The sequence below is a fragment of the Gymnoscopelus microlampas genome, assembly GCF_963454915.1.
Source record: "Gymnoscopelus microlampas genome assembly, chromosome: 17".
Taxonomy (NCBI): domain Eukaryota; kingdom Metazoa; phylum Chordata; class Actinopteri; order Myctophiformes; family Myctophidae; genus Gymnoscopelus; species Gymnoscopelus microlampas.
Genome location: NC_139954.1, coordinates 26,505,480 through 26,515,469, shown reverse-complemented (window position 1 = coordinate 26,515,469; position 9,990 = coordinate 26,505,480). Strand labels below are relative to the sequence as shown.

General features: G+C 42.7%; 1 protein-coding gene across 4 annotated transcripts in view; it reads right to left on the bottom strand.

Moving 5' to 3' along the window:
- Positions 1 to 9,990, bottom strand: part of dgkg (diacylglycerol kinase, gamma) — a 108,735-nt gene that overhangs the window by 22,681 nt on the left and 76,064 nt on the right. The window lies entirely within an intron of this gene.

The following is a 9,990-nucleotide window of genomic DNA, read 5'->3' as shown; positions in this document are numbered from 1 at the left end:
TGTCAAATGAAGGGATTATGAGCATATCTGAAATCACAATTAGGCACAGTTTTCATTCTCAATGAGACAAGCTGCCTAACCTCATTAACTTGCTTCCACTTGAGAAACCCTGCAAAAAAGAATGCAATTAACTCATGTTACCCTCCTCCCCCTCTCTCCTGAAACAAAAACAACACACGCGTGCACGCACACACACACACACACACACACACGCACGCACACCCACCCACGCACACCCATCCACCCACCCACCCACCCACCCACGCACGCACGCACGCACGCACGCACGCACGCACGCACGCACGCACGCACGCACGCACGAAATAGGAGCTCAGTTTAAAAATGACTTGTTTTGTATTCCCGAAGGAAACTTCAGGTGTCATAGCAGCAACAGCAGTGAGAATGAGACACTGCGGAGATACTGTATAGAGTAGGAGTCTCAGCTTCTTTCCTACGAGAGTGTGTTCTCTCGGAGAAGGGTGATTCATACTTCACATTCATACATACGGTGTGTGACGCGTTGTGAGCTTGCAGATCTGTTTATTCCGGCGCGTGACACCAGCACGCAAGCGAGTATACATCCGGCAAGAGACTCCCCAGTTCAGCATGCAAGGCTGTGCTTGCACGCTGCCCCCAGGGCTCTGGCTGGTGAGCAGAGTGGAACGGGTTCATACACTGGTTCACACTGTGCTCCCAGTGTCCTCGGGAAGAAGAAGAAGAATAAGAGAAATAAAAAACATTCCTATAACCACAACCGATCCTTCTGCCAAAGCAAAGTATCCATTAATTCTACTCACCCCTTTTTATTGGTACAGTTGCGTAAGGAACTGATTGTAAGATAAACAGCTCTCTCAAAAGGTACCCCGGTGAAACGGAACCACAAAAACACGCAATGTTGACGGAATCACGTTTCATCTAGGGGGGAAGTTGAAGGCTGGCAATATGGTCAGCCGAGAGGAAGGGAGAGAGAGAGGGGATGAGGGCGGAGGGGGCGGGTGGAGCGGTTAAAAGCCACAAAACAGCCACAAAGTGTTATGAAAACACGATTTGGCCTCTCCAGTAAGGCCCTGAGGGTGCAAGACCTCTGGGCCTGTACACCCGCCTACTCCTCACCCCATCCATGCCCCTCCCAACCCCACTGCCCCTGCCTGGAGATAAGCATCTCCCATAATCCTCTGTGAGTGTGGTGACCTTTCGACCCGCAACCCCCCCTCGTCCTTGCTTGCTCGCTCTCCCCCTCCATCTTTCCTCCCCCTCCATCTCTCTTTCTCTCCCCCCTCTATCTCTCTTTCTCAATTCAATTTCAATTTAAAGGAGCTTTATTGGCATGAGAAAACATATGTTTACATTGCCAAAGCAAGTTTATCTTTCCCTCCTTCTCTCTCTCAGATCAGTGGGTGTTGACCTCTGAACTGACCAATCGGTAGCTTTAAATGCCCTAAAACACCAAACTGTCAGTTTGCGTCTTCGGTAAAAGTTGTGCCGCACCACAAAGACTACAGCTGCTGGTCAGCAACTTGCATATTATGTTCCACACCTGATTGAGGAAATCAAACAGACGCTTGAGCATCATGGGAAGACGATTGGGAACAAACTAAGCATTTTCATGCTACTCTCAATCCTTTGTTTATACAGTTTTGTTATATGCACAGAATACAAATTGATATTCGTAGATTTGCAACTGACACTGGTGTCTTTTTATCTGTCCTTGAATTTCTGCTCAGTTCTATTCCTCTTCTCGTGCTCTGATATGCTCAGGCTCAACAGCCAAACAGAGACCTCTCCAACGATCGCTGTCGCCAATATAACATGCTCAGGCGGATTAACGGCCACCATTGACCACATGAACCCTAGCGTCCATATTTTGGTCATAATAGGCAAACATTCAGCAAAGAAAAGTGAATATTCGGCAGAAATAGCAGGTCCACAAGGTGACAATTGAATGGGAATACAAGCCCCAAAAAAACATGCACATAAAATATAATCCAGGTCAATCCAGTGATCTATTTCATCTGCTAATGAGAAGATCAGTTGCAGTGGCTTTGTGGCCTCTTTATGGTCTTCATAAAAGCAGCTTATTAGGTTCAAGTTTACTAAATACAAGTCATTTAGTTTACTCAATACAGTAATGAAATATCTAATGAAATGCTAATGAAATATCTTCAACACCGTAAAAAAAATATTCGCCTATATAATTTGACTATAATGCCATGTGACCAAAATATGGACGACAGGTTGAATGTGGTTAAATTGCTTTGACTATTATTTGACTCTAATTACTATATAACAGTATACAGGTCACATAGTAGGAGGTAGGTCTAGTACAGAGTAATATCAAGGGGTAATTTCATGTCTGTTCATATGACGAGTGGTTACACAGAGTAAGCATAGACCATGCATATATGAATCACATTAATAATCATTCATGTTGTGTTGACACATTCCTTGTTGAGGTAATCCCAGCTTGAGGCTCCTATGCCCCACAGTTATATAACCCCTTGACTCCACAGTGCCAGACGTTGTGTGTGTGTGTGTGTGTGTGTGTGTGTGTGTGTGTGTGTGTGTGTGTGTGTGTGTGTGTGTGTGTGTGTGTGTGTGTGTGTGTGTGTGTGTGTGTGTGTGTGTGTGTGTGTGTGTGTGTGTGTGTGTGTGTGTGTGTGTGTGTGTGTGTGTGTGTGTGTGTGTGTGTGTGTGTGTGTGTGTGTGTGTAATCTGTGTATATGTGTGCGCACGCACCCAAGGGTCTATGTGTCATCCGCATGCATGTATTCTTACATGTGTCTGTCTTGTCAAGTGCCTGTCTTGCAAACAGCAAGGCATGTGACTGCTTATTTCCCCCTCAGGACAGCAGGGGAAATGCAGCAGAGAAGAACAGATTCACAATGCCCCCTCTCTAAATGTCTCATCTGTGTAATAAGACACTAATATTAACAGGAACTATGAGATGTTACGTAAGGGCTTAGTAATAGTTTTTACTTGCAGGCTCTTGGTGGAGGCAGGAGGGAAATAGCATGGAGATACAACTGATCACACAACCACCATAGATTGATTAAATTGGATGAGTCAATGTAAAAATAACAAAGCAATGATGCCATGCACTGGATGGAGGATAATGCCTATTGACAACGGATCGAAACACACAATCAGGTCACAGTGCCGAGCTGGGTGTCTTTTTCTGTCATCCGTCAGTGATGCACGTTGATGACAATAAGTTGCTTGGGATAAAAGTAAAACTAAAGTTGGCTCTTGAGTAGCACTTATCACACTATATGTGCTGAGAAAGCTGCTTTGCCTGGTCAAATGGGCAGAGATAAAGCTGGCCATTTAACACACTCGAGGAGAAGGACAAGTGTGAACTTCTTGCAGAAACGAGTTTTGTCAAGTTTATACACAAAAATGTCCAGACAAAGTGGCACAATAGGGTGTTTATTTAGACTTTTTGTTGCCTCTGATTCTGTCTCTGATCACTTACTTTGTTTCAATATTACAAAACACTACAATTTCAACCCCTATTAAAAAGTGATTTGATTGAAGCCTACAAAATGCTAACAGTCCAGGAAATACCATCAGCCATGTTTAGCCAGTTAACATTTTTCAACCCTTGTCAAATCACTTTTCGAATCGATTTGACATTCTCTATGCTATGCCGTGTTTGCCTTAGGGGTGAAACGACCCAACTTATTTGTTTCTAGTTCACCACTCACTATGGAGGTGTCTGTTCTCACACATGAGGGTGGTGGGCAGTTTCCCTGCACAGCACCATCCCCTGCTGCTATGTATGTTATGTGAATGCATACATAATGTCAAGTGACAACGCAGGCAGTGTCAGAGATCACTGACAACGCTATACTATGATTGGTCTCTTGTTCATCATGGCTTAATGTGCCAAACCAGTCCTCACACCTTTCATAAAGAAGAGACTCAATCAGAAGCAATTTATTGACAAATAAATTGAGTAGCCTACATAGGCTGTATAGATAGAATGATAGACTTATTGATCCTGAGGGAAATTCAGTTGTCATAGCAGCACCACAGTACACGGGAGTCTTTGGCATAAGGCCCAGTGACAACCCACCATAAGATAATAGATTTTAGACTTTATTGTGCCCAAGGGGAAATTCCTTTCGAGGGCGCTGTACATATTGTCGCTGTCGGGGCGGAAACATTGTATCTTAATTTTTCATCTTTTTATGTTTTTTCGTAAGTTAATGCCCTATACTTTGTTGTACAAGAGTGTTGCGTGAAAGTAGTTCACAAGCTTGTACATCAGCTATTTCGACTATAACTGAAACATTTTGAAATTGCAAGTGGTTAAGTATGTCTGTGGGTTTGATAAATATTTATGCAATGAAAAGTATATTAACAAGGGTTTGTGACTAAATAATAACTACATTGAATCCACTGGAACACACGTTTTTTTGTTTTTTTTTGTTTTTACATATCCTTAAAAGTAAGGTTTCCACCTGACAGCGATGATATGAGACAACGTATGACAATATACAACAGCACACAATAAAAACATGACAGCCAGCAGTACACACTCAGGCCTGTTCAGTAATGCCTATTGTTTATGCAGGCTGAGGTTATCAGGCTTTTCCCAAAGCGAGCCCTTCTACACTGTGGTGTCCAGTACCTGCGCCTCCGAGGTCAGTAGGGTATGGTAGTGATTGAGTGGGTGTGTGACGTCCTGTTCTAGTGATGTTGCAATGCGTGCAATTACTTTATTGTTTAGTTCTGCAAGCTTGGGTATGGGGAGACCAATTATTCTATCAGCAGGGTTGGTTATTTGTGTGAGTTTGGCCTGATTAATAATGTATAAACTTAAATTACATTGACAAGGACATACATGGACTCTCATTAGTGGCTTTTAAAATAAAAAAAACTAATAGACAGAATTGACCCAAACTTTGGAGAAAATGCAAACAAACATGAAGTGTAAAGATGAAGCCATTAATTATAAAATGTTAATGCAAGATATGGGCGAAGTTGTGAATAGAAAATGGCATATATCGATGCCATTGTCATGAAATTGGCATGAAAAACATACGTTTACACTGCCAAAGCAAAAGTGGAACAAAACAATCAAAATAAAACAATGTATGTATGTACAAATAAATATTGAATATGAATAAAATAAAAGTGTAAACAGAGCTGTGTTACATTGCAACTTTGAGAGAAGACTACCTTAAACTATCAAAAGTGTGCATTTTCTGTCAGAAATAGTTATACATCCATATAGGAGTGGTTAGCTTGGTATAAACTTTTGAAAATTGAAAACAGTACTTCGATGTTTTGCCTTCACTTGGTATAAAACCTTTGCCACAAGTAGCAGCAATTTATTCAAATGTAATTGAATTAAAGTTAGTTGCTCTGTTTATATGAACAGTATTTCTATGTACCGAGGTCATTTGGTGTAAACAGTGCAGGGATACACACAATGATTTGTAGTCCTAGTAGGTGGTTGTATTCCATTAGACATCCTTCTCCTGTCACAACAGCTCACAAATCTTGCTGCTGTGTTTGCACATTGTTGTACTTCACCCAACAGATATGGGAGTTTTTTTGTCATGAGTCATGTTTTCAAACTCTCCTTGGGTGATTGTAATCCGTGGGAAGTATGTGTCTCTGATGTCTTGGTACAGTGGGCAAGTGGTTAGGAAGTGTAGCTCAGTTTCTACCTCGTTTTGTGTGCAGTGGGTGCACAGTCTGTTATCATCGTGGTATGACAAAAAAGGTAAGTGTTGACGCAACTTCATTTTTTAAATGGAAGCTTTGGCTTTAAAGACAAAGTGTATATAGGCAAGAGAGTTTTATAAATAAGACTTTGGGACTCTTGCATTATGCACTAAGCAATATGCCGGCCCCATGCCAGCTAAAGCTGTCCTCTTATTTTCATTGTGGAGCTGGGAAATGGATTGTCCGCTGGCCTTAACCAAGACCCACTATTGTTATTGTAATCAAACCAACAAAGGCATCCAAAGGTCTTTTTCTCATCTCCACACAAGAGCCATTCGACACTTCCTAATCCAAAACTTCCTCTCCCCATCCCCCCACCGGGGCTGAAACACAAACACCCACACCCACCCATCCCCCCCCCCCCACACACACACACACACCCGCACAAGCTCAGAGCATTGTGGTCAGTCTGAGAGGTCATTAGCACCTGAGCTTTGGGCTCCTTGTGGTCTGGCTACTGTTGCTGTCACGCGCTGATGGACTTCCATAGACTGAGGTGTCAGGAATCACACATGTCCCCTTCCACACCCTCTGTCTCAATAGACCAGTGGGGAGGGGGTCAGTGTGTGTTTTGTGAGAGAGTGTCTGAGTGTGCACATGAGTGGGGGATGGTGCGCGCTTGTGTGTGTGTGTGTGTGTGTGTGTGTGTGTGTGTGTGTGTGTGTGTGTGTGTGTGTGTGTGTGTGTGTGTGTGTGTGTGTGTGTGTGTGTGTGTGTGTGTGTGTGTGTGTGTGTGACGGAAAAAGTCAGAGAGAGAAAAAGAGAGAGGGAGGGAGGTAGGGAGAAAGACAAATACAGAGGGGAAAGGGTGGTAGGCAGACAGAGAGAAAAAGAGAGAGAGAACGTGGGAATCTGAATGACAGGGAGAAGACAGTAAAGAACGTTGCCAAGTGTAGCATGCAGCCTCTCACACGCTCAAGTCCCCGCCAGGTCAAAGGTGATTCATCATCAGATGACATCTTCTCAGCCGTAGAGAAAGAACGCTCTATCTCTGTGCTAATTCTATTCAATTCCAAATTTGCACGGAGAAAAAGATTGTCCAAACATCACTCACCACTACAATGAAGCAGTCACAAAATGTCCATCCACTGTCTACTTCTTACTGAAAGCATTGAAAGAACGCGAGAAAGCGGTGGAAGAACATTGTAATAACAAAACGAAGAATAGCGTCTGCCATTGTACTATTGTAAATACTGTACAAAAAGATTACTCAGTGTGAGATTCAGTGGGGTGGAAGCTGTTCATAGCCAAAGTAAAGCTTCATGCTTTGACAAACATTCTGGCTAGAAACTACTATGTTGTTCTTGTTTTTTTTTGCAGTGGTTGGATCAGAGCCAAAATGCACATACTCACACAGCAATGGAGCTTTTAGTCAGCGGAACAGAAACAACTCAATTCAATCGCAAGGTAGCAAGTTATTGCACGGCAAATAACAACAATGCAGGTGCCAAATGAAAACATTCACAAGGTGTATGGAGTGTACAGTGTGTAGAAGAATGTGTGTGACTGTACAAGCAGAATGTACAGTATAGACTTCAGAGAAGATGGTAGATTCTCCATGTGTCCAAAAAAGGGTTTATAGGACGACGCACCATTAAACTTTTGGTGAGACTGCAGGTTTATGATATACTGAATGTGTCCTGTTCTCCACTCACATCGATTGCTCTTTTCCTCTCTCTTTCCCTCTCTCTCTTAACACATTTTCACTTCATGTCTTGGTCTAATGGATCAAAGAGAGAAGCTCCCCAGAGAATGAAGGTATATTTCTTTTATCCTTCACCACTCTCTCCTCTTCATCCTGCATGTGATGCTGGAAAACAGATCTAGGACGAAGGATGGAAACTTCAGGCATTAATAATTTAATTTCAAACGGTAAACAAGCCATCCCTCTCTCTCTGTGTCTCTCTTTCTCTCTCTCTCCCTCTCTTTCAGTCTTCTTTTTCCATGCTCTTTTCTATAGTCTGTCTCTCTGTCTAATTAGCCACGGTGAGCAGCAGCTGCGTGCACGCAGGTTGTCACGTAAACAACATGAAACACCGCTCGATGTACAAAGCCACATGGAGACTGGGCTCCAAAGTGAGTCAGAGCAGAGGCCCTCGCAAACAAGCTCTTATTCTTTACTGAGTGCTATGACGAAGAGAAAGTACACAGCACTCCACTGTCGCCAAGGCATGGCTTCAGCATCAGTTTGTTTCTTATACTCCCAATGCCATATTGATGTGTGTGGAATAGAAAATAGTTACCTTTGTATGCGTTACCATCTTTGTAGTGATATTTTAATAATTGTGTTTTTCTAACTGGTAATCTTACTAGCACATCTTATAGTGGGATTTCTTATCAAATGTGTAATAGTTTCTTGTGATATCTTCACCCAAAGACCAAATTTGTCTTTCTTTGCTGATTGCGCACAGTATAAACCTTTTATTTCTTTTGGTGGCTTCAGCTTTGGGTTGCGTTATGGTATATATCCCACTTGCAAGAACACATTTACACACACACACACACACACACACACACACACACACACACACACACACACACACACACACACACACACACACACACACACACACACACACACACACACACACACACACACACCAAGAAGAGCACACTTGGGAGCATGCAGTCTCACTGGCAACACTGTAGCTGACTATGTAGGTTAGCTTTTAAATGTCTGAGAACAACAAAACCCATTCACAAGTACACAAACACATACACGCACCACTCAGTGTGAGCGATCGCATGCATGCATGCATGCATGCGACCCCCCCCCCCCCACACACACACACACACAGAAGAAAAAAGGACCTGGGGTCTGCCATCAAAGAGGACAGGTAGACCACAACTTAGGCGGGCCAAACTCATCGGACCATGCACCATAACCACCAAGCATACAGCTCAGGGCCTTTTGTATAGTTGTATAGTGCATTTAAAAGCATCTTCAGAGAGGAGAAGTGTGGCTGGAGAAAAGGCTGCTGGAAATGAAAGCAAGGAGAGATGAAAGGGCTCCTAACGATGCACCATAAAAACCCACTGGGATGGGAGGGGCCGATCACTGTCTGTTGACACCATCTCCCCTTGTCCATTCACTTCTTAAGGCCCAAACAGACCAAGCTAACGGCTGTTGGCTAGCCAACAACAGCGGGGGTCTCAGCAGCACAGGGTGGGCAGTGATAACAAAAAACGTCCCAGTTCTGCAAGTAAAGACCTCTATTATAATCACCCATGCCTTTTCATAATCGCAAACAATCTGAAAACAATCATTGCCATTGGATAGTTGTAATTGCATATTATCTATGAACAGCACATATGCGGTGAGAAAGGAAGAGAGAGTTTGTTCTACTTTTGCTTTGGAAATTGTAAACGTGTTTTCTCATGCCAATAAAGCCCCTTTGAATTGAAATGGTATTAAAATAGATTTGAGAGAGAGAGAGAGAGAGAGAGAGAGAGAGAGAGAGCTACTAGTTGCAGGCACTTCATGAACACACTTTTTTTACAGTCTATGGTACGCGCTTATTTCTGGTGAAAGAACATCACGATTAATAAGCTGACAGACATCCTTTTATTTGTAACTGTGGATATAGCTCTGGTAAGTTATTTTACAATATGATCCACTTTAGGGGGTGGTATTGGGAACTCTTACGGAGGGCATGCCCAAGTGAATGCAAGAGTCGCCCCTTGCCATAGCTAAACCGTCATTTCTATAAAGTTGGGTCATCGTGCCATCACATGAATGGTGCCATTAATCTGGTCAAGGTGAGATTTTTATAATGTTATAATATTCTGCATTATATTATATTTCTCTCTCTTGCCTTTGTGCTTTTCAGAAAGAGACAGCAGCCATGATATAACATTTACGGTAATTAAAAGGTTATTCCCTTGTCCTCATTCATTGCCATTTGAAGATACCTCCTGTCGTGCTGGAAGGATGGTGAGAGCTATTTAATCGTAATGTCAGTCACAAGGGAAAAAACACCTTTAAAAGGTCCCATTTCATCTACCATCTACCTCATCTAACTCTCATTGAATTTCATGTAGCCTGCCCTAAAATGTAGACAGAATACTTAGCTGCCTTTAACCACTCAAATCCTGGCATTCCTTTTTCCACCCCCTCCCCCCCAAAAAAAGCAGATCTACAAGCTAAAGTGAGCTTGCTATGTTCGCAATTGATCATACAAAGTATATAAGGCTTAAGTTGTTAACAAGCAAAGCTTGCTTCCTGCAATTAGTGTTTTTTCTAAATCGCATCCA